A 24,576-nucleotide genomic window follows, 5' to 3' on the forward strand; every position below is an offset into this window, starting at 1 on the left:
TATAATATCATTATTGATTTTAAGTTGAATTTTTTTACATTTTTTGTTAAAACTGATTGTAATTGAGTATTTACCTCGAGAAACGTGAAACGAAAGCCATTCATTGACAAGAAAGGTCCATTTACAATCACTCATGCCTTCGAAAGCCCTATTGCCTGCTTTAAATGGTTTTAGGATCTCATTATTAATTTTAAGTTGAATTTTTTTACATTTTTCATTAAAACAGATTATAATTGAATGTTTGCCTTGGGAAACGTGAAGCGTAAGCCATCTGTTGACAAGAAAAGTCCATTTACAGTCACTGATACCTTCGAAAGCCTTATTCCCTACTTTAAATGGTTTTATGATCTCATTATTAATTTTAAGTTGAATTTTTTTACATTTTTCCTTAAAACAGATTAAAATTGAATGTTTGCCTTGGGAAACGTGAAGTGAAAGCGATCGATTGACAAGAAAAGTCCATTTATAGTCACTCATACCTTCAAAAGCCATTTTACTCGCTTTAAATGGTTTTATAATCTTATTATTGATTTTAAATTTAATTCTTTTACAGTTTCCATTAAAACAGATTATAATTAAATCTTTGCCTTGGGAAACATGAAGCGAAAGCCATCCATAGAGAAAAAATGTCCATTTATAGTCACTCATGCCTTCAAAAGCCTTATTACCTGCTTTAAATGGTTTTATAATATCATTATTGATTTTAAGTTGAATGTTTTTACATTTTTTGTTAAAATTGATTGTAATTGAGTATTTACCTTGGGAAACGTGAAGCGAAAGCCATCCATTGACAAGAAAGGTCCATTTATAGTCACTCATGACTTCGAAAGCCTTATTCCTTGCTTCAAATGGTTTTATGATCTCATTGTTAATTTTAAGTTGAATTTTTTTTATATTTTTTTATTAAAATAGATTAAAATTAAATGTTTGTCTTGGGAAACATGAAGTGAAAGCGATCGATTAACAAGAAAAGTTCATTTATAGTCACTCATACCTTCGAGAGCCTTATTCCCTACTTTAAATGGTTTTATGATCTCATTATTGATTTTAAGTTGAATTTTTTTATATTTTTCACTATAACAGGTTATAAATAAACTTTTATCTCGGGAAACATGAAGCGAAGCCATCCATTGATAAGAAAAGTCCATTTATAGTAACTTATGACTTCAAAAGCCTTATTACTCGCTTTTAGTGGTTTTGTAATCTCACTATTGATTTTAACTTGAAATTTTATACATTTTTCATTAAAACGGATTGTAATTGAATGTTTACCTTGGGAAACGTGAAGCGAAAGCCATCCATTGACAAGAAAGGTCCATTTACAGTCACTCATGCCTTCGAAAGCCTTATTGCCCACTTTAAATGGTTTTATGATCTCATTATTAATTTTAAGTTGAATTGTCTTACATTTTTCATTAAAACAGGTTATAATTAATTGTTTGCCTTGGGAAATGTAAAGCAAAAGCGATCGATTGGCAAGAAAAGTCTATTTATAGTCACTCATGCCTTCGAAAACCTTTTTAGCCACTTTAAATGGTTTTAGGATCTCATTGTTAGTTTTAAGTTGAATTTTTTTACTTTTTAAATTAAAACGGGTTATAATTAAATGTTTGCCTCGGGAAATGTAAAGCAAAACCGATTGATTAGCAAGAAAAGTCTATTTATAGTCACTCATACCTTTGAAAGCCTTATTAGTTGCTTTAAATGGTTTTATAATCTTATTATTGATTTTAAGTTAAATTTTTTTTGCATTTTTCATTAAAACAGATTATAATTAAACGATTATCTCTGGAAACATGAAGCGAAACCCAACCATCGACAAGAAAAGTCCATTTATAGTAACTTATGGCTTCAAAAGCCTTATTACTCACTTTGAATGGTTTTGTAATCTCATTTTTTATTTAACTTGAATTTTTTTACATTTTTCATTAAAACAGATTGTAATTGAATGTTTACCTCGGGAAACGTGAAGCAAAAGCCATCCATTGACAAGAAAAGTCCATTTACAGTCACTCATGCCTTCGAAAGCCTTATTGCCAACTTGAAATGGTTTTAGAATCTCAGTATTAATTTTAACTTGAATTTTTTTACATTTTTCATTAAAACAGATTGTATTCGAATATTTACCTCGAGAAACGTGAAGCGAAAGCTATTCATTGACAAGAAAAGTTCTTTTATAGTCACTCATGCCTTCGAAAGCCTTATTACCCATTTTAAATGATTTTAGGATCTCATTATTAATTTTAAGTTGAATTTTTTTACATTTTTCATTAAAACATATTATAATTAAATGTTTGCTTTGGCAAATGTAAAGTAAAAGCGATCGATTGGCAAGAAAAGTCTATTTATTGTCACTCATGCCTTTCAAAGCCTTATTACTTGCTTTAAATGGTTTTGTAATCTTATTATTGATTTTAAGTTGAATTATTTTGCATTTTTCATTAAAACAGATTATGATTAAACGATTATCTCGGGAAACATGAAGCGAAAGCCAACCATTGACAAGAAAAGTCCACTTATAATAACTCATGGCTTCAAAAGCCTTACTACTCACTTCAAATGGTTTTGTAATCTCAATATTGATTTTAACTTGAATTTTTTTACATTTTTCATTAAAACAGATTGTAATTGAATTTTTACCTCGAGAAACGTAAAGCGAAAGCCATTCATTGACAAGAAAGGTCCATTTACAATCACTCATGCCTTCGAAAGCCCTATTGCTCGCTTTAAATGGTTTTATGATCTCATTATTAATTTTAAGTTGAATTTTTTTACATTTTTCATTAAAACAGATTCTACTTGAATTTTTACCTCGAGAAACGTGAAGCGAAAACCATTCATTGACAAGAAAGGTCCATTTACAGTCACTATACTTTTGAAAGCCTTATTGCCCGCTTTAAATGGTTTTAGGATCTCATTATTAATTTTAAGTTGAATTTTTTTACATTTTTCATTAAAACAGATTATAATTGAATGTTTGCCTTGGGAAACGTGAAGCGCAAGCCATCCGTTGACAAGAAAAGTCCATTTACAGTCACTGATACCTTCGAAAGCCTTATTCCCTGCTTTAAAAGTTTTTATGATCTCATTATTAATTTTAAGTTGATTTTTTTTTACATTTTTCATTAAAACAGATTAAAATTGAATGTTTACGTTGGCAAATGTGAAGTGAAAGCGATCGGTTGACAAGAAAAGTCCATTTATAGTCACTCATACCTTCAAAAGCCATTTTACTCGCTTTAAATGATTTTATAATCTTATTATTGATTTTAAATTTAATTCTTTTATAGTTTCCATTAAAACAGATTATAATTAAATCTTTTCCTTGGGAAACATGAAGCGAAAGCCATCCATAGACAAAAAATGTCCATTTATAGTCACTCATGCCTTCAAAAGCCTTATTACCTGCTTTAAATGGTTTTATAATATCATTATTGATTTTAAGTTGAATGTTTTTGCATTTTTTGTTAAAATTGATTGTAATTGAGTATTTACCTTGGGAAACGTGAAGCAAAAGCTATCCATTGACAAGAAAAGTCCATTGATAGTCACTCATGACTTCGGAAGCCTTATTCCCTGCTTCAAATGGTTTTATGATCTCATTGTTAATTTTAAGTTGAAATTTTTTATATTTTTCATTAAAATAGATTACAATTGAATGTTTGCCTTGGGAAACGTGAAGTGAAAGCGATCGATTAATAAGAAAAGTCCATTTATAGTCACTCATACCTTCGAGAGCCTTATTCCCTACTTTAAATGGTTTTATGATCTCATTATTGATTTTAAGTTGAATTTTTTTATATTTTTCATTAAAACAGGTTATAAATAAACTTTTATCTTGGGAAAAAAGAAGCGAAGCCATCCACTTACAAGAAAAGTCCATTTATAGTAACTTATGGCTTCAAAAGCCTTATTACTCGCTTTTAATGGTTTTGTAATCTCACTATTAATTTTAACTTGAATTTTTATACATTTTTCATTAAAACAGATTGTAATTGAATGTTTACCTTGGGAAACGTGAAGCGAAAGCCATCCATTGACAAGAAAGGTCCATTTACAGTCACTCATACTTTCGAAAGCTTTATTGCCCACTTTAAATGGTTTTAGGATCTCATTATTAATTTTAAGTTGAATTGTTTTACATTTTTCATTCAAACAGGTTATAATTAATTGATTGCCTTAGGAAATGTAAAGCAAAAGCGATCAATTGGTAAGAAAAGTCTATTTATAGTCACTCATGCCTTCGAAAACCTTTTTGCCCACTTTAAATGGTTTTAGGATCTCATTGTTAGTTTTAAGTTGAATTGTTTTACTTTTTTCATTAAAACGGGTTATAATTAAATGTTTACCTTGGGAAATGTAAAGCAAAACTGATCGATTAGCAAGAAAAGTCTATTTATAGTCACTCATGCCTTTGAAAGCCTTATTGCTTGCTTTAAATGATTTTATAATCTTATTATTGATTTTAAGTTGAATTTTTTTGCATTTTTCATTAAAACAGATTATAATTAAATGATTATCTCCGGAAACATGAAGCGAAAGCCAACCATTGACAAGAAAAGTCCATTTATAGTAACTTATGGCTTCAAAAGCCTTATTACTCGCTTTGAATGGTTGTGTAATCTCATTTTTTATTTTAACTTGAATTTTTATACATTTTTCATTAAAACAGATTGTAATTGAATGTTTACCTTGGGAAACGTGAAGGGAAAGCCATCCATTGACAAGAAAGGTCCATTTACAGTCACTCATACTTTCGAAAGCTTTATTGCCCACTTTAAATGGTTTTAGGATCTCATTATTAATTTTAAGTTGAATTGTTTTACATTTTTCGTTAAAACAAGTTATAATTAATTGATTGCCTTAGGAAATGTAAAGCAAAAGTGATCAATTGGTAAGAAAAGTCTATTTATAGTCACTCATGCCTTCGAAAACCTTTTTGCCCACTTTAAATGGTTTTAGGATCTCATTGTTAGGTTTAAGTTGAATTTTTTTACTTTTTTCATTAAAACGGGTTATAATTAAATGTTTGCCTTGGGAAATGTAAAGCAAAACCGATCGATTAGCAGGAAAAGTCTATTTATAGTCACTCATGCCTTTGAAAGCCTTATTGCTTGCTTTAAATGGTTTTATAATCTTATTATTGATTTTAAGTTGAATTGTTTTGCATTTTTTATTAAAACAGATTATAATTAAACGATTATCTCCGAAAACATAAAGCGAAAGCCAACCATTGACAAGAAAAGTCCATTTATAGTAACTCATGGCTTCAAAAGCCTTATTACTCACTTTGAATGGTTGTGTAATCTCATTTTTGATTTTAACTTGAATTTTTTTCCATTTTTCATTAAAACAGATTGTAATTGAATGTTTACCTCGAGAAACGTGAAGCGAAAGCCATCCATTGACAAGAAAAGTCCATTTATAGTCACTCATGCCTTCGAAAGCCTTATTGGCAACTTGAAATGGTTTTAGAATCTTAGTATTAATTTTAACCTGAATTTTTTTACATTTTTCATTAAAACAGATTGTATTCGAATATTTACCTCGAGAAACGTGAAGCGAAAGCCATCCATTGACAAGAAAAGTTCATTGACAATCCCTCATGCCTTCGAAAGCCTTATTACCCACTTTAAATGGTTTTAGGATCTCATTATTAATTTTAAGTTGAATTTTTTTACATTTTTCATTAAAACAGATTCTACTTGAATTTTTACCTCGAGAAACGTGAAGCGAAAACCATTCATTGACAAGAAAGGTCCATTTACAGTCACTATACCTTTGAAAGCCTTATTGCCCGCTTTAAATGGTTTTAGAATCTCATTATTAATTTTAAGTTGAATTTTTTTACATTTTTCTTTAAAACAGATTATAATTGAATGTTTGCCTTAGGAAACGTGAAGCGCAAGCCATCCGTTGACAAGAAAAGTCCACTTACAGTCACTGATACCTTCGAAAGCCTTATTCCCTGCTTTAAAAGTTTTTATGATCTCAATATTAATTTTAAGTTGATTTTTTTTTACATTTTTCATTAAAACAGATTAAAATTGAATGTTTGCGTTGGCAAATGTGAAGTGAAAGCGATCGGTTGACATGAAAAGTCCATTTATAGTCGCTCATACCTTCAAAAGCCATTTTACTCGCTTTAAATGGTTTTATAATCTTATTATTGATTTTAAATTTAATTCTTTTATAGTTTCCATTAAAACATATTATAATGAAATCTTTGCCTTGGGAAACATGAAGCGAAAGCCATCCATAGACAAAAAATCTCCATTTATAATCACTCATGCCTTCAAAAGCCTTATTACCTGCTTTAAATGGTTTTATAATATCATTATTGATTTTAAGTTGAATGTTTTTGCATTTTTTGTTAAAATTGATTGTAATTGAGTATTTACCTTGGGAAACGTGAAGCAAAAGCTATCCATTGACAAGAAAAGTCCATTTATAGTCACTCATGACTTCGAAAGCCTTATTCCCTGCTTCAAATGGTTTTATGATCTCATTGTTAATTTTAAGTTGAAATTTTTTATATTTTTCATTAAAATAGATTACAATTGAATGTTTGCCTTGGGAAACGTGAAGTGAAAGCGATCGATTAAGAAGAAAAGTCCATTTATAGTCACTCATACCTTCGAGAGCCTTATTCCCTACTTTAAATGGTTTTATGATCTCATTATTGATTTTAAGTTGAATTTTTTTATATTTTTCATTAAAACAGGTTATAAATAAACTTTTATCTCGGGAAAAAAGAAGCGAAGTCATCCACTTACAAGAAAAGTCCATTTATAGTAACTTATGGCTTCAAAAGCCTTATTACTCGCTTTTAATGGTTTTGTAATCTCACTATTGATTTTAACTTGAATTTTTATACATTTTTCATTAAAACAGATTGTAATTGAATGTTTACCTTGGGAAACGTGAAGCGAAAGCCATCCATTGACAAGAAAGGTCCATTTACAGTCACTTATACTTTCGAAAGCTTTATTGCCCACTTTAAATGGTTTTAGGATCTCATTATTAATTTTAAGTTGAATTGTTTTACATTTTTCATTCAAACAGGTTATAATTAATTGATTGCCTTAGGAAATGTAGAGCAAAAGCGATCAATTGGTAAGAAAAGTCTATTTATAGTCACTCATGCCTTCGAAAACCTTTTTGCCCACTTTAAATGGTTTTAGGATCTCATTGTTAGTTTTAAGTTGAATTGTTTTACTTTTTTCATTAAAACGGGTTATAATTAAATGTTTGCCTTGGGAAATGTAAAGCAAAACCGATCGATTAGCAAGAAAAGTCTATTTATAGTCACTCATGCCTTTGAAAGCCTTATTGCTTGCTTTAAATGGTTTTATAAACTTATTATTGATTTTAAGTTGAATTTTTCTGCATTTTTCATTAAAACAGATTATAATTAAACGATTATCTCCGGAAACATGAAGCGAAAGCCAACCATTGATAAGAAAAGTCCATTTATAGTAACTCATGGCTTCAAAAGCCTTATTACTCACTTTGAATGGTTGTGTAATCTCATTTTTTATTTTAGCTTGAATTTTTATACATTTTTCATTAAAACATATTGTAATTGAATGTTTACCTTGGGAAACGTGAAGCGAAAGCCATCCATTGACAAGAAAGGTCCATTTACAGTCACTCATAGTTTCGAAAGCTTTATTGCCCACTTTAAATGGTTGTAGGATCTCATTATTAATTTTAAGTTGAATTGTTTTACATTTTTCATTAAAACAAGTTATAATTAATTGATTGCCTTAGGAAATGTAAAGCAAAAGCGATCAATTTGTAAGTAAAGTCTATTTATAGTCACTCATGCCTTCGAAAACCTTTTTGCCCACTTTAAATGGTTTTAGGATCTCATTGTTAGGTTTAAGTTGAATTTTTTTACTTTTTTCATTAAAACGGGTTATAATTAAATGTTTGCCTTGGGAAATGTAAAGGAAAACCGATCGATTAGCAGGAAAAGTCTATTTATAGTCACCCATGCCTTTGAAAGCCTTATTGCTTGCTTTAAATGGTTTTATAATCTTATTATTTATTTTAAGTTGAATTGTTTTGCATTTTTTATTAAAACAGATTATAATTAAACGATTATCTCCGAAAACATGAAGCGAAAGCCAACCATTGACAAGAAAAGTCCATTTATAGTAACTCATGGCTTCAAAAGCCTTATTACTCACTTTGAATGGTTGTGTAATCTCATTTTTGATTTTAACTTGAATTTTTTTACATTTTTCATTAAAACAGATTGTAATTGATTGTTTACCTCGGGAAACGTGAAGCGAAAGCCATCCATTGACAAGAAAAGTCCATTTACAGTCACTCATACCTTCGAAAGCCTTATTGCCAACTTGAAATGGTTTTAGAATCTTAGTATTAATTTTAACCTGAATTTTTTTACATTTTTCATTAAAACAGATTGTATTCGAATATTTACCTCGAGAAACGTGAAGCGAAAGCCATCCATTGACAAGAAAAGTTCATTTATAATCCGTCATGCCTTCGAAAGCCTTATTACCCGCTTTAAATGGTTTTAGGATCTCATTATTAATTTTAAGTTGAATTTTTTTACATTTTTCATTAAAACATATTATAATTAAATGTTTGCCTTTGGAAACGTAAAGCGCAAGCCATCTGTTGACAAAAAAAGTCCATTTACAGTCACTGATACCTTCGAAAGCCTTATTCCCTGCTTTAAATGTTTTTATGATCTCATTATTAATTTTAAGTTGAATTTTTTGACATTTTTCATTAAAACAGATTAAAATTGAATGTTTGCCTTGGGAAACATGAAGTGAAAGCGATCGATTGACAAGAAAAGTCCATTTATAGTCACTCATACCTTCAAAAGCCATTTTACTCGCTTTAAATGGTTTTATAATCTTATTATTGATTTTAAATTTAATTCTTTTACAGTTTCCATTAAAACAGATTATAATTAAATCTTTGCCTTGGGAAACATGAAGCAAAAGCCATCCATAGACAAAAAATATCCATTTATAGTCACTCTAACCTTCAAAAGCCTTCTTACTTCCTTTAAATAGTTTTATAATATCATTATTGATTTTAAGTTGAATTTGTTTATAATTTTTGTTAAAATTGATTGTAATTGAGTATTTACCTCAGGAAACGTGAATTGAAAGCCATCCATTGGCAAGAAAGGTCAATTTACAATCACTCATGCCTTCAAAAGCCTTATTGCCCGCTTTAAATGGTTTTATGATCTCATTATTAAATTTAAGTTGAATTTTTGTATATTTTTCATTAAAACAGATTGTACTTGAATTTTTACCTGGAGAAACGTGAAGCGAAAGCCATTCATTGACAAGAAAGGTCCATTTACAGTCACTCATACCTTTGAAAGCCTTATTACCGGCTTTAAATTGTTTTTGGATCTCATTATTAATTTTAAGTTGAATTTTTTTACATTTTTCATTAAAACAGATTGTAATTGAATTTTTACCTCGAGAAACGTGAAGCGAAAGCCATTCATTGACAAGAAAGGTCCATTTACAATCTCTCATGCCTTCGAAAGCCCTATTCCCCGCTTTAAATGGTTTTAGGATCTCATTATTATTTTAAGTTGAATTTTTTTACATTTTTCATTAAAACAGATTATAATTGAATGTTTGCCTTGGGAAACGTGAAGCGTAAGCCATCTGTTGATAAGAAAAGTCCATTTACAGTCACTGATACCTTCGAAAGCCTTATTCCCTGCTTTAAATGGTTTTATGATCTCATTATTAATTTTAAGTTGAATTTTTTTACATTTTTCCTTAAAACAGATTAAAATTGAATGTTTACCTTGGGAAACGTGAAGTGAAAGCGATCGATTGACAAGAAAAGTCCATTTATAGTCACTCATACCTTCAAAAGCCATTTTACTCGCTTTAAATGGTTTTATAATCTTATTATTGATTTTCAATTTAATTCTTTTACAGTTTCCATTAAAACAGATTATAATTAAATCTTTGCCTTGGGAAACATGAAGCGAAAGCCACCCATAGACAAAAAATGTCCATTTATAGTCACTCAAGCCTTCAAAAGCCTAATTACTTGCTTTAAATGGTTTTATAATATCATTATTGATTTTAAGTTGAATTGTTTTACATTTTTTGTTAAAACTGATTGTAATTGAGTATTTACCTCGAGAAACGTGAAGCGAAAGCCATTCATTGACAAGAAAGGTCCATTTACAATCACTCATGCCTTCGAAAGCCCTATTGCCCGCTTGAAATGGTTTTATGATCTCATTATTAATTTTAAGTTGAATTTTTTTATGTTTTTCATTAAAACAGATTCTACTTGAATTTTTACCTCGAGAAACGTGAAGCGAAAACCATTCATTGACAAGAAAGGTCCATTTACAGTCACTATACCTTTGAAAGCCTTATTGCACGCTTTAAATGGTTTTAGAATCTCATTATTAATTTTAAGTTGAATTTTTTTACATTTTTCATTAAAACAGATTATAATTGAATGTTTGCCTTGGGAAACGTGAAGCGCAAGCCATCCGTTGACAAGAAAAGTCCACTTACAGTCACTGATACCTTCGAAAGCCATATTCCCTACTTTAAAAGTTTTTATGATCTCATTATTAATTTTAAGTTGATTTTTTTTTACATTTTTCATTAAAACAGATTAAAATTGAATATTTGCGTTGGCAAATGTGAAGTGAAAGCGATCGGTTGACAAGAAAAGTCCATTTATAGTCGCTCATACCTTCAAAAGCCATTTTACTCGCTTTAAATGGTTTTATAATCTTATTATTGATTTTAAATTTAATTCTTTTATAGTTTCCATTAAAACATATTATAATGAAATCTTTGCCTTGGGAAACATGAAGCGAAAGCCATCCATAGACAAAAAATGTCCATTTATAGTCACTCATGCCTTCAAAAGCCTTATTACCTGCTTTAAATGGTTTTATAATATCATTATTGATTTTAAGTTGAATGTTTTTGCATTTTTTGTTAAAATTGATTGTAATTGAGTATTTACCTTGGGAAACGTGAAGCAAAAGCTATCCATTGAAAAGAAAAGTCCATTTATAGTCACTCATGACTTCGAAAGCCTTATTCCCTGCTTCAAATGGTTTTATGATCTCATTGTTAATTTTAAGTTGAAATTTTTTATATTTTTCATTAAAATAGATTACAATTGAATGTTTTCCTTGGGAAACGTGAAGTGAAAGCGATCGATTAACAAGAAAAGTCCATTTATAGTCACTCATACCTTCGAGAGCCTTATTCCCTACTTTAAATGGTTTTATGATCTCATTATTGATTTTATGTTGATTTTTTTTATATTTTTCATTAAAACAGGTTATAAATAAACTTTTATCTCGGGAAAAAAGAAGCGAAGTCATCCACTTACAAGAAAAGCCCATTTATAGTAACTTATGGCTTCAAAAGCCTTATTACTCGCTTTTAATGGTTTTGTAATCTCACTATTGATTTTAACTTGAATTTTTATACATTTTTCATTAAAACAGATTGTAATTGAATGTTTACCTTGGGAAACGTGAAGCGAAAGCCATCCATTGACAAGAAAGGTCCATTTACAGTCACTCATACTTTCGAAAGCTTTATTGCCCACTTTAAATGGTTTTAGGATCTCATTATTAATTTTAAGTTGAATTGTTTTACATTTTTCATTCAAACAGGTTATAATTAATTGATTGCCTTAGGAAATGTAAAGCAAAAGCGATCAATTGGTAAGAAAAGTCTATTTATAGTCACTCATGCCTTCGAAAACCTTTTTGCCCACTTTAAATGGTTTTAGGATCTCATTGTTAGTTTTAAGTTGAATTGTTTTACTTTTTTCATTAAAACGGGTTATAATTAAATGTTTGCCTTGGGAAATGTAAAGCAAAACCGATCGATTAGCAAGAAAAGTCTATTTATAGTCACTCATGCCTTTGAAAGCCTTATTGCTTGCTTTAAATGGTTTTATAAACTTATTATTGATTTTAAGTTGAATTTTTCTGCATTTTTCATTAAAACAGATTATAATTAAACGATTATCTCCGGAAACATGAAGCGAAAGCCAACCATTGATAAGAAAAGTCCATTTATAGTAACTCATGGCTTCAAAAGCCTTATTACTCACTTTGAATGGTTGTGTAATCTCATTTTTTATTTTAACTTGAATTTTTATACATTTTTCATTAAAACATATTGTAATTGAATGTTTACCTTGGGAAACGTGAAGCGAAAGCCATCCATTGACAAGAAAGGTCCATTTACAGTCACTCATAGTTTCGAAAGCTTTATTGCCCACTTTAAATGGTTTTAGGATCTCATTATTAATTTTAAGTTGAATTGTTTTACATTTTTCATTAAAACAAGTTATAATTAATTGATTGCCTTAGGAAATGTAAAGCAAAAGCGATCAATTTGTAAGTAAAGTCTATTTATAGTCACTCATGCCTTCGAAAACCTTTTTGCCCACTTTAAATGGTTTTAGGATCTCATTGTTAGGTTTAAGTTGAATTTTTTTACTTTTTTCATTAAAACGGGTTATAATTAAATGTTTGCCTTGGGAAATGTAAAGCAAAACCGATCGATTAGCAGGAAAAGTCTATTTATAGTCACCCATGCCTTTGAAAGCCTTATTGCTTGCTTTAAATGGTTTTATAATCTTATTATTTATTTTAAGTTGAATTGTTTTGCATTTTTTATTAAAACAGATTATAATTAAACGATTATCTCCGAAAACATGAAGCGAAAGCCAACCATTGACAAGAAAAGTCCATTTATAGTAACTCATGGCTTCAAAAGCCTTATTACTCACTTTGAATGGTTGTGTAATCTCATTTTTGATTTTAACTTGAATTTTTTTACATTTTTCATTAAAACAGATTGTAATTGAATGTTTACCTCGGGAAACGTGAAGCGAAAGCCATCCATTGACAAGAAAAGTCCATTTACAGTCACTCATACCTTCGAAAGCCTTATTGCCAACTTGAAATGGTTTTAGAATCTTAGTATTAATTTTAACCTGAATTTTTTTACATTTTTCATTAAAACAGATTGTATTCGAATATTTACCTCGAGAAACGTGAAGCGAAAGCCATCCATTGACAAGAAAAGTTCATTTATAATCCGTCATGCCTTCGAAAGCCTTATTACCCGCTTTAAATGGTTTTAGGATCTCATTATTAATTTTAAGTTGAATTTTTTTACATTTTTCATTAAAACATATTATAATTAAATGTTTGCCTTTGGAAACGTGAAGCGCAAGCCATCTGTTGACAAAAAAAGTCCATTTACAGTCACTGATACCTTCGAAAGCCTTATTCCCTGCTTTAAATGTTTTTATGATCTCATTATTAATTTTAAGTTGAATTTTTTGACATTTTTCATTAAAACAGATTAAAATTGAATGTTTGCCTTGGGAAACATGAAGTGAAAGCGATCGATTGACAAGAAAAGTCCATTTATAGTCACTCATACCTTCAAAAGCCATTTTACTCGCTTTAAATGGTTTTATAATCTTATTATTGATTTTAAATTTAATTCTTTTACAGTTTCCATTAAAACAGATTATAATTAAATCTTTGCCTTGGGAAACATGAAGCAAAAGCCATCCATAGACAAAAAAAATCCATTTATAGTCACTCTAGCCTTCAAAAGCCTTCTTACTTCCTTTAAATAGTTTTATAATATCATTATTGATTTTAAGTTGAATTTGTTTACAATTTTTGTTAAAATTGATTGTAATTGAGTATTTACCTCAGGAAACGTGAATTGAAAGCCATCCATTGGCAAGAAAGGTCAATTTACAATCACTCATGCCTTCAAAAGCCTTATTGCCCGCTTTAAATGGTTTTATGATCTCATTATTAAATTTAAGTTGAATTTTTGTATATTTTTTATTAAAACAGATTGTACTTGAATTTTTACCTGGAGAAACGTGAAGCGAAAGCCATTCATTGACAAGAAAGGTCCATTTACAGTCACTCATACCTTTGAAAGCCTTATTACCGGCTTTAAATTGTTTTTGGATCTCATTATTAATTTTAAGTTGAATTTTTTTACATTTTTCATTAAAACAGATTGTAATTGAATTTTTACCTCGAGAAACGTGAAGCGAAAGCCATTCATTGACAAGAAAGGTCCATTTACAATCTCTCATGCCTTCGAAAGCCCTATTCCCCGCTTTAAATGGTTTTAGGATCTCATTATTATTTTAAGTTGAATTTTTTTACATTTTTCATTAAAACAGATTATAATTGAATGTTTGCCTTGGGAAACGTGAAGCGTAAGCCATCTGTTGATAAGAAAAGTCCATTTACAGTCACTGATACCTTCGAAAGCCTTATTCCCTGCTTTAAATGGTTTTATGATCTCATTATTAATTTTAAGTTGAATTTTTTTACATTTTTCCTTAAAACAGATTAAAATTGAATGTTTACCTTGGGAAACGTGAAGTGAAAGCGATCGATTGACAAGAAAAGTCCATTTATAGTCACTCATACCTTCAAAAGCCATTTTACTCGCTTTAAATGGTTTTATAATCTTATTATTGATTTTCAATTTAATTCTTTTACAGTTTCCATTAAAACAGATTATAATTAAATCTTTGCCTTGGGAAACATGAAGCGAAAGCCATCCATAGACAAAAAATGTCCATTTATAGTCACTCAAGCCTTCAAAAGCCTAATTACTTGCTTTAAATGGTTTTATAATATCATTATTGATTTTAAGTTGAATTGTTTTACATTTTTTGTTAAAACTGATTGTAATTGAGTATTTACCTCGAGAAACGTGAAGCGAAAGCCATTCATTGACAAGAAAGGTCCATTTACAATCACTCATGCCTTCGAAAGCCCTATTGCCCGCTTGAAATGGTTTTATGATCTCATTATTAATTTTAAGTTGAATTTTTTTACGTTTTTCATTAAAACAGATTCTACTTGAATTTTTACCTCGAGAAACGTGAAGCGAAAACCATTCATTGACAAGAAAGGTCCATTTACAGTCACTATACCTTTGAAAGCCTTATTGCCCGCTTTAAATGGTTTTAGAATCTCATTATTAATTTTAAGTTGAATTTTTTTACATTTTTCATTAAAACAGATTATAATTGAATGTTTGCCTTGGGAAACGTGAAGCGCAAGCCATCCGTTGATAAGAAAAGTCCACTTACAGTCACTGATACCTTCGAAAGCCATATTCCCTGCTTTAAAAGTTTTTATGATCTCATTATTAATTTTAAGTTGATTTTTTTTTACATTTTTCATTAAAACAGATTAAAATTGAATATTTGCGTTGGCAAATGTGAAGTGAAAGCGATCGGTTGACAAGAAAAGTCCATTTATAGTCGCTCATACCTTCAAAAGCCATTTTACTCGCTTTAAATGGTTTTATAATCTTATTATTGATTTTAAATTTAATTCTTTTATAGTTTCCATTAAAACATATTATAATGAAATCTTTGCCTTGGGAAACATGAAGCGAAAGCCATCCATAGACAAAAAATGTCCATTTATAGTCACTCATGCCTTCAAAAGCCTTATTACCTGCTTTAAATGGTTTTATAATATCATTATTGATTTTAAGTTGAATGTTTTTGCATTTTTTGTTAAAATTGATTGTAATTGAGTATTTACCTTGGGAAACGTGAAGCAAAAGCTATCCATTGAAAAGAAAAGTCCATTTATAGTCACTCATGACTTCGAAAGCCTTATTCCCTGCTTCAAATGGTTTTATGATCTCATTGTTAATTTTAAGTTGAAATTTTTTATATTTTTCATTAAAATAGATTACAATTGAATGTTTGCCTTGGGAAACGTGAAGTGAAAGCGATCGATTAACAAGAAAAGTCCATTTATAGTCACTCATACCTTCGAGAGCCTTATTCCCTACTTTAAATGGTTTTATGATCTCATTATTGATTTTAAGTTGAATTTTTTTATATTTTTCATTAAAACAGGTTATAAATAAACTTTTATCTCGGGAAAAAAGAAGCGAAGTCATCCACTTACAAGAAAAGTCCATTTATAGTAACTTATGGCTTCAAAAGCCTTATTACTCGCTTTTAATGGTTTTGTAATCTCACTATTGATTTTAACTTGAATTTTTATACATTTTTCATTAAAACAGATTGTAATTGAATGTTTACCTTGGGAAACGTGAAGCGAAAGCCATCCATTGACAAGAAAGGTCCATTTACAGTCACTCATACTTTCGAAAGCTTTATTGCCCACTTTAAATGGTTTTAGGATCTCATTATTAATTTTAAGTTGAATTGTTTTACATTTTTCATTCAAACAGGTTATAATTAATTGATTGCCTTAGGAAATGTAAAGCAAAAGCGATCAATTGGTAAGAAAAGTCTATTTATAGTCACTCATGCCTTCGAAAACCTTTTTGCCCACTTTAAATGGTTTTAGGATCTCATTGTTAGTTTTAAGTTGAATTGTTTTACTTTTTTCATTAAAACGGGTTATAATTAAATGTTTGCCTTGGGAAATGTAAAGCAAAACCGATCGATTAGCAAGAAAAGTCTATTTATAGTCACTCATGCCTTTGAAAGCCTTATTGCTTGCTTTAAATGGTTTTATAATCTTATTATTGATTTTAAGTTGAATTTTTCTGCATTTTTCATTAAAACAGATTATAATTAAACGATTATCTCCGGAAACATGAAGCGAAAGCCAACCATTGATAAGAAAAGTCCATTTATAGTAACTCATGGCTTCAAAAGCCTTATTACTCACTTTGAATGGTTGTGTAATCTCATTTTTTATTTTAACTTGAAATTTTATACATTTTTCATTAAAACATATTGTAATTGAATGTTTACCTTGGGAAACGTGAAGCGAAAGCCATCCATTGACAAGAAAGGTCCATTTACAGTCACTCATAGTTTCGAAAGCTTTATTGCCCACTTTAAATGGTTTTAGGATCTCATTATTAATTTTAAGTTGAATTGTTTTACATTTTTCATTAAAACAAGTTTTAATTAATTGATTGCCTTAGGAAATGTAAAGCAAAAGCGATCAATTTGTAAGTAAAGTCTATTTATAGTCACTCATGCCTTCGAAAACCTTTTTGCCCACTTTAAATGGTTTTAGGATCTCATTGTTAGGTTTAAGTTGAATTTTTTTACTTTTTTCATTAAAACGGGTTATAATTAAATGTTTGCCTTGGGAAATGTAAAGCAAAACCGATCGATTAGCAGGAAAAGTCTATTTATAGTCACCCATGCCTTTGAAAGCCTTATTGCTTGCTTTAAATGGTTTTATAATCTTATTATTTATTTTAAGTTGAATTGTTTTGCATTTTTTATTAAAACAGATTATAATTAAACGATTATCTCCGAAAACATGAAGCGAAAGCCAACCATTGACAAGAAAAGTCCATTTATAGTAACTCATGGCTTCAAAAGCCTTATTACTCACTTTGAATGGTTGTGTAATCTCATTTTTGATTTTAACTTGAATTTTTTTACATTTTTCATTAAAACAGATTGTAATTGAATGTTTACCTCGGGAAACGTGAAGCGAAAGCCATCCATTGACAAGAAAAGTCCATTTACAGTCACTCATACCTTCGAAAGCCTTATTGCCAACTTGAAATGGTTTTAGAATCTTAGTATTAATTTTAACCTGAATTTTTTTACATTTTTCATTAAAACAGATTGTATTCGAATATTTACCTCGAGAAACGTGAAGCGAAAGCCATCCATTGACAAGAAAAGTTCATTTATAATCCGTCATGCCTTCGAAAGCCTTATTACCCGCTTTAAATGGTTTTAGGATCTCATTATTAATTTTAAGTTGAATTTTTTTACATTTTTCATTAAAACATATTATAATTAAATGTTTGCCTTTGGAAACGTGAAGCGCAAGCCATCTGTTGACAAAAAAAGTCCATTTACAGTCACTGATACCTTCGAAAGCCTTATTCCCTGCTTTAAATGTTTTTATGATCTCATTATTAATTTTAAGTTGAATTTTTTGACATTTTTCATTAAAACAGATTAAAATTGAATGTTTGCCTTGGGAAACATGAAGTGAAAGCGATCGATTGACAAGAAAAGTCCATTTATAGTCACTCATACCTTCAAAAGCCATTTTACTCGCTTTAAATGGTTTTATAATCTTATTATTGATTTTAAATTTAATTCTTTTACAGTTTCCATTAAAACAGATTATAATTAAATCTTTGCCTTGGGAAACATGAAGCAAAAGCCATCCATAGACAAAAAATATCCATTTATAGTCACTCTAGCCTTCAAAAGCCTTCTTACTTCCTTTAAATAGTTTTATAATATCATTATTGATTTTAAGTTGAATTTGTTTACAATTTTTGTTAAAATTGATTGTAATTGAGTATTTACCTCAGGAAACGTGAATTGAAAGCCATCCATTGGCAAGAAAGGTCCATTTACAATCACTCATGCCTTCAAAAGCCTTATTGCCCGCTTTAAATGGTTTTATGATCTCATTATTAAATTTAAGTTGAATTTTTGTACATTTTTCATTAAAACAGATTGTACTTGAATTTTTACCTGGAGAAACATGAAGCGAAAGCCATTCATTGACATGAAAGGTCCATTTACAGTCACTCATACCTTTGAAAGCCTTATTACCGGCTTTAAATGGTTTTAGGATCTCATTATTAATTTTAAGTTGAATTTTTTTACATTTTTCATTCAAACAGATTATAATTGAATGTTTGCCTTAGGAAACCTGAAGCGCAAGTCATCCGTTGATAAGAAAAGTCCATTTACAGTCATTGATACCTTCGAAAGCCTTATTCCCTGCTTTAAATGGTTTTATGATCTCATTATTAATTTTAAGTTGAATTTTTTGACATTTTTCATTAAAACAGATTAAAATTGAATGTTTGCCTTGGGAAACGTGAAGTGAAAGCGATCGATTGACAAGAAAAGTCCATTTATAGTCACTCATACCTTCAAAAGCCATTTTACTCGCTTTAAATGGTTTTATAATCTTATTATTGATTTTAAATTTAATTCTTTTGCAGTTTCCATTAAAACAGATTATAATTAAATCTTTGCCTTAGGAATCATGAAGCGAAAGCTATCCATAGACAAAAATGTCAATTTATAGTCACTCATGCCTTCAAAAGCCTTATATCAAAAGCTTTAAATGGTTTTATAATATCATTATTGATTTTAAGTTGAATGTTTTTACATTTTTTGTTAAAATTGATTGTAATTGAGTATTTACCTTGGGAAACGTGAAGCGAAAGCCATCCATTGACAAGAGAGGTCCGTTTATAGTCACTCATGACTTCGAAAGCCTTATTCCTTGCTTCAAATGGTTTTATGATCTCATTGTTAATTTTAAGTTGAATTTTTTTATATTTCTTATTAAAATAGATTACAATTGAATGTTTGCCTTGGGAAACGTGAAGTGAAAGCGATCGATTAACAAGAAAAGTCCATTTATAGTCACTCATACCTTCGAGAGCCTTATTCCCTACTTTAAATGGTTTTATGATCTCATTATTGATTTTAAGTTGAATATTTTTATATTTTTCATTAAAACAGGTTATAAATAAACTTTTATCTCGGGAAAAAAGAAGCGAAGCCATCCACTTACAAGAAAAGTCCATTTATAGTAACTTATGGCTTCAAAAGCCTTATTACTCGCTTTTAATGGTTTTTTAATCTCACCATTGATTTTAACTTGAATTTTTATACATTTTTCATTAAAACAGATTGTAATTGAATGTTTACCTTGGGAAACGTGAAGCGAAAGCCATCCATTGACAAGAAAGGTCCATTTACAGTCACTCATGCCTTTGAAAGCGTTATTGCCCACTTTAAATGGTTTTAGGATCTCATTATTAATTTTAAGTTGAATTGTTGTACATTTTTCATTCAAACAGGTTATAATTAATTGTTTGCCTTGGGAAATGTAAAGCAAAAACAATCGATTGGCAAGAAAAGTCTATTTATAGTCACTCATGCCTTTGAAAACCTTTTTAGCCACTTTAAATGGTTTTAGGATCTCATTGTTAGTTTTAAGTTGAATTTTTTTACTTTTTTCATTAAAACGGGTTATAATTAAATGTTTGCCTTGGAAAATGTAAAGCAAAACTGATCGATTAGCAAGAAAAGTCTATTTATAGTCACTCATGCCTTTGAAAGCCTTATTACTTGCTTTAAATGGTTTTATAATCTTATTATTGATTTTAAGTTGAATTTTTTTGCATTTTTCATTTAAACAAATTATAATTAAACGATTATCTCCAGAAACATGAAGCGAAAGCCAACCATTGACAAGAAAAGTCCATTTATAGTAACTCATGGCTTCAAAAGCCTTATTACTCACTTTGAATGGTTTTGTAATCTCATTTTTTATTTAACTTGAATTTTTTTACATTTTTCATTAAAACAGATTGTAATTGAATGTTTACCTCGAGAAACGTGAAGCAAAAGCCATCCATTGACAAGAAAAGTCTATTTACAGTCACTCATGCCTTCGAAAGCCTTATTGCCAACTTGAAATGGTTTTAGAATATCAGTATTAATTTTAACTTGAATTTTTTTACATTTTTCATTAAAACAGATTGTATTCGAATATTTACCTCGAGAAACGTGAAGCGAAAGCTATCCATTGACAAGAAAAGTTCATTTATAGTCACTCATGCCTTCGAAAGCCTTATTACCCATTTTAAATGATTTTAGGATCTCATTATTAATTTTAAGTTGAATTTTTTTACATTTTTCATTAAAACATATTATAATTAAATGTTTGCTTTGGCAAATGTAAAGTAAAAGCGATCGATTGGCAAGAAAAGTCTATTTATTGTCACTCATGCCTTTCAAAGCCTTATTACTTGCTTTAAATGGTTTTGTAATCTTATTATTGATTTTAAGTTGAATTTTTTTGCATTTTTCATTAAAACAGATTATGATTAAACGATTATCTCGGGAAACATGAGGCGAAAGCCAACCATTGAAAAGAAAAGTCCACTTATAATAACTCATGGCTTCAAAAGCCTTACTACTCGCTTCAAATGGTTTTGTAATCTCAATATTGATTTTAACTTGAATTGTTTTACATTTTTCATTAAAACAGATTGTAATTGAATTTTTACCTCGAGAAACGTAAAGCGAAAGCCATTCATTGACAAGAAAGGTCCATTTACAATCACTCATGCCTTCGAAAGCCCTATTGCCCGCTTTAAATGGTTTTATGATCTCATTATTAATTTTAAGTTGAATTTTTTTACATTTTTCATTAAAACAGATTGTACTTGAATTTTTTCCTCGAGAAACGTAAAGCGAAAACCATTCATTGACAAGAAAGGTCCATTTACAGTCACTATACCTTTGAAAGCCTTATTGCCCGCTTTAAATGGTTTTAGGATCTCATTATTAATTTTAAGTTGAATTTTTTTACATTTTTCATTAAAATAGATTATAATTGAATGTTTGCCGTGGGAAACGTGAAGCGCAAGCCATCCGTTGACAAGAAAAGTCCATTTACAGTCACTGATACCTTCGAAAGCCTTATTCCCTGCTTTAAAAGTTTTTATGATCTCATTATTAATTTTAAGTTGATTTTTTTTTACATTTTTCATTAAAACAGATTAAAATTGAATGTTTGCGTTGGCAAATGTGAAGTGAAAGTGATCGGTTGACAAGAAAAGTCCATTTATAATCACTCATACCTTCAAAAGCCATTTTACTCGCTTTAAATGGTTTTATAATCTTATTATTGATTTTAAATTTAATTCTTTTATAGTTTCCATTAAAACAGATTATAATTAAATCTTTGCCTTGGGAAACATGAAGCGAAAGCCATCCATAGACAAAAAATGTCCATTTATAGTCACTCATGCCTTCAAAAGCCTTATTACCTGCTTTAAATGGTTTTATAATATCATTATTGATTTTAAGTTGAATGTTTTTACATTTTTTGTTAAAATTGATTGTAATTGAGTATTTACCTTGGGAAACGTGAAGCAAAAGCCATCCATTGACAAGAAAAGTCTATTTATAGTCACTCATGACTTCGAAAGCCTTATTCCCTGCTTCAAATGGTTTTATGATCTCATTGTTAATTTTAAGTTGAATTTTTTATATTTTTCATTAAAATAGATTAAAATTGAATGTTTGCCTTGGGAAACGTGAAGTGAAAGCGATCGATTAACAAGTAAAGTCCATTTATAGTCCTTCATACCTTCGAGAGCCTTATTCCCTACTTTAAATGGTTTTATGATCTCATTATTGATTTTAAGTTGAATTTTTTTATATTTTTCATTAAAATAGGTTATCAATAAACTTTTATCTCGGGAAAAATGAAGCGAAGCCATCCACTGACAAGAAAAGTCCATTTATAGTAACTTATGGCTTCAAAAGCCTTATTACTCGCTTTTAATGGTTTTGTAATCTCACTATTGATTTTAACTTGAATTTTTATACATTTTTCATTAAAACAGATTGTAATTGAACGTTTACCGTGGGAAATGTGAAGCGAAAGCCATCCATTGACAAGAAAGGTCCATTTACAGTCACTCATACTTTCGAAAGCTTTATTGCCCACTTTAAATGGTTTTAGGATCTCATTATTAATTTTAGGTTGAATTGTTTTACATTTTTCATTAAAACAGGTTATAATTAATTGACTGCCTTAGGAAATGTAAAGCAAAAGCGATCAATTGGTAAGAAAAGTCTATTTATAGTCACTCATACCTTCGAAAACCTTTTTGCCCACTTTAAATGGTTTTAGGATCTCATTGTTAGTTTTAAGTTGAATTTTTTTACTTTTTTCAATCAAACGGGTTATAATTAAATGTTTGCCTTGGGAAATGTAAAGCAAAACCGATCGATTAGCAGGAAAAGTCTATTTATAGTCACTCATGCCTTTGAAAGCCTTATTGCTTGCTTTAAATGGTTTTATAATCTTATTATTGATTTTTAGTTGAATTGTTTTGCATTTTTCATTAAAACAGATTATAATTAAACGATTATCTCCAGAAACATGAAGCGAAAGCCAACCATTGACAAGAAAAGTCCATTTATAGTAACTCATGGCTTCAAAAGCCTTATTACTCACTTTGAATGGTTGTGTAATCTCATTTTTGATTTAAACTTGAATTTTTTTACATTTTTCATTAAAACAGATTGTAATTGAATGTTTACCTCGAGAAACGTGAAGGGAAAGCCATCCATTGACAAGAAAAGTCCATTTACAGTCACTCATGCCTTCGAAAGCCTTATTGCCAACTTGAAATGGTTTTAGAATCTTAGTATTAATTTTAACCTGAATGTTTTTACATTTTTCATTAAAACAGATTGTATTCGAATATTTACCTCGAGAAACGTGAAGCGAAAGCCATCCATTGACAAGAAAAGTTCATTTACAATCCCTCATGCCTTCGAAAGCCTTATTACCCACTTTAAATGGTTTTAGGATCTCATTATTAATTTTAAGTTGAATTTTTTTACATTTTTCATTAAAACATATTATAATTAAATGTTTGCCTTGGCAAATGTAATGTAAAAGCGATCGATTGGCAAGAAAAGTCTATTTATTGTCACTCATGCCTTTCAAAGCCTTATTACTTGCTTTAAATGGTTTTGTAATCTTTTTATTGATTTTAAGGTGAATTTTTTTGCATTTTTCATTAAAATAGATTATAATTAAACAATTATCTCGGGAAACATGAAGCGAAAGCCAACCATTGAAAAGAAAAGTCCATTTATAATAACTCATGGCTTCAAAAGCCTTATTACTCGCTTCAAATGGTTTTGTGATCTGAGTATTGATTTTAACTTGAATTTTTTTTGCATTTTTCATTAAAAACAGATTGTAATTGAATTTTTACCACGAGAAACGTGAAGCGAAAGCCATTCATTGACAAGAAAGGTCCATTTACAATCACTCATGCCTTCGAAAGCCCTATTGCCCGCTTTAAATGGTTTTAGGATCTCATTATTAATTTTAAGTTAAATTTTTTTACATTTTTCATTAAAACAAATTATAATTGAATGTTTACCTTTGGAAATGTGAAGCGCAAGCCATCTGTTGACAAGAAAAGTCCATTTACAGTCACTGATACCTTCGAAAGCCTTATTCCCTGCTTTAAATGGTTTTATGATCTCATTATTAATTTTAAGTTGAATTTTTTTACATTTTTCATTAAAACATATTAAAATTGAATGTTTGCCTTGGGAAACATGAAGTGAAAGCGATCGATTGACAAGAAAAGTCCATTTATAGTTACTCATACCTTCAAAAGCCATTTTACTCGCTTTAAATGGTTTTATAATCTTATTATTGATTTTAAATTTAATTCTTTTACAGTTTCCATTAAAACAGATTATAATTAAATCTTTGCCTTGGGAAACATGAAGCAAAAGCCATCCATAGACAAAAAATGTCCATTTATAGTCACTCTAGCCTTCAAAAGCCTTCTTACTTGCTTTAAATAGTTTTATAATATCATTATTGATTTTATGTTGAATTTGTTTACATTTTTTGTTAAAATTGATTGTAATTGAGTATTTACCTCAGGAAACGTGAAGCGAAAGCCATCCATTGGCAAGAAAGGTCCATTTACAATC

The sequence above is a fragment of the Theobroma cacao genome, chromosome 8 (assembly GCF_053813885.1).
Source record: "Theobroma cacao isolate CCN51 chromosome 8, ASM5381388v1, whole genome shotgun sequence".
NCBI classification, from domain to species: Eukaryota; Viridiplantae; Streptophyta; class Magnoliopsida; order Malvales; family Malvaceae; genus Theobroma; species Theobroma cacao.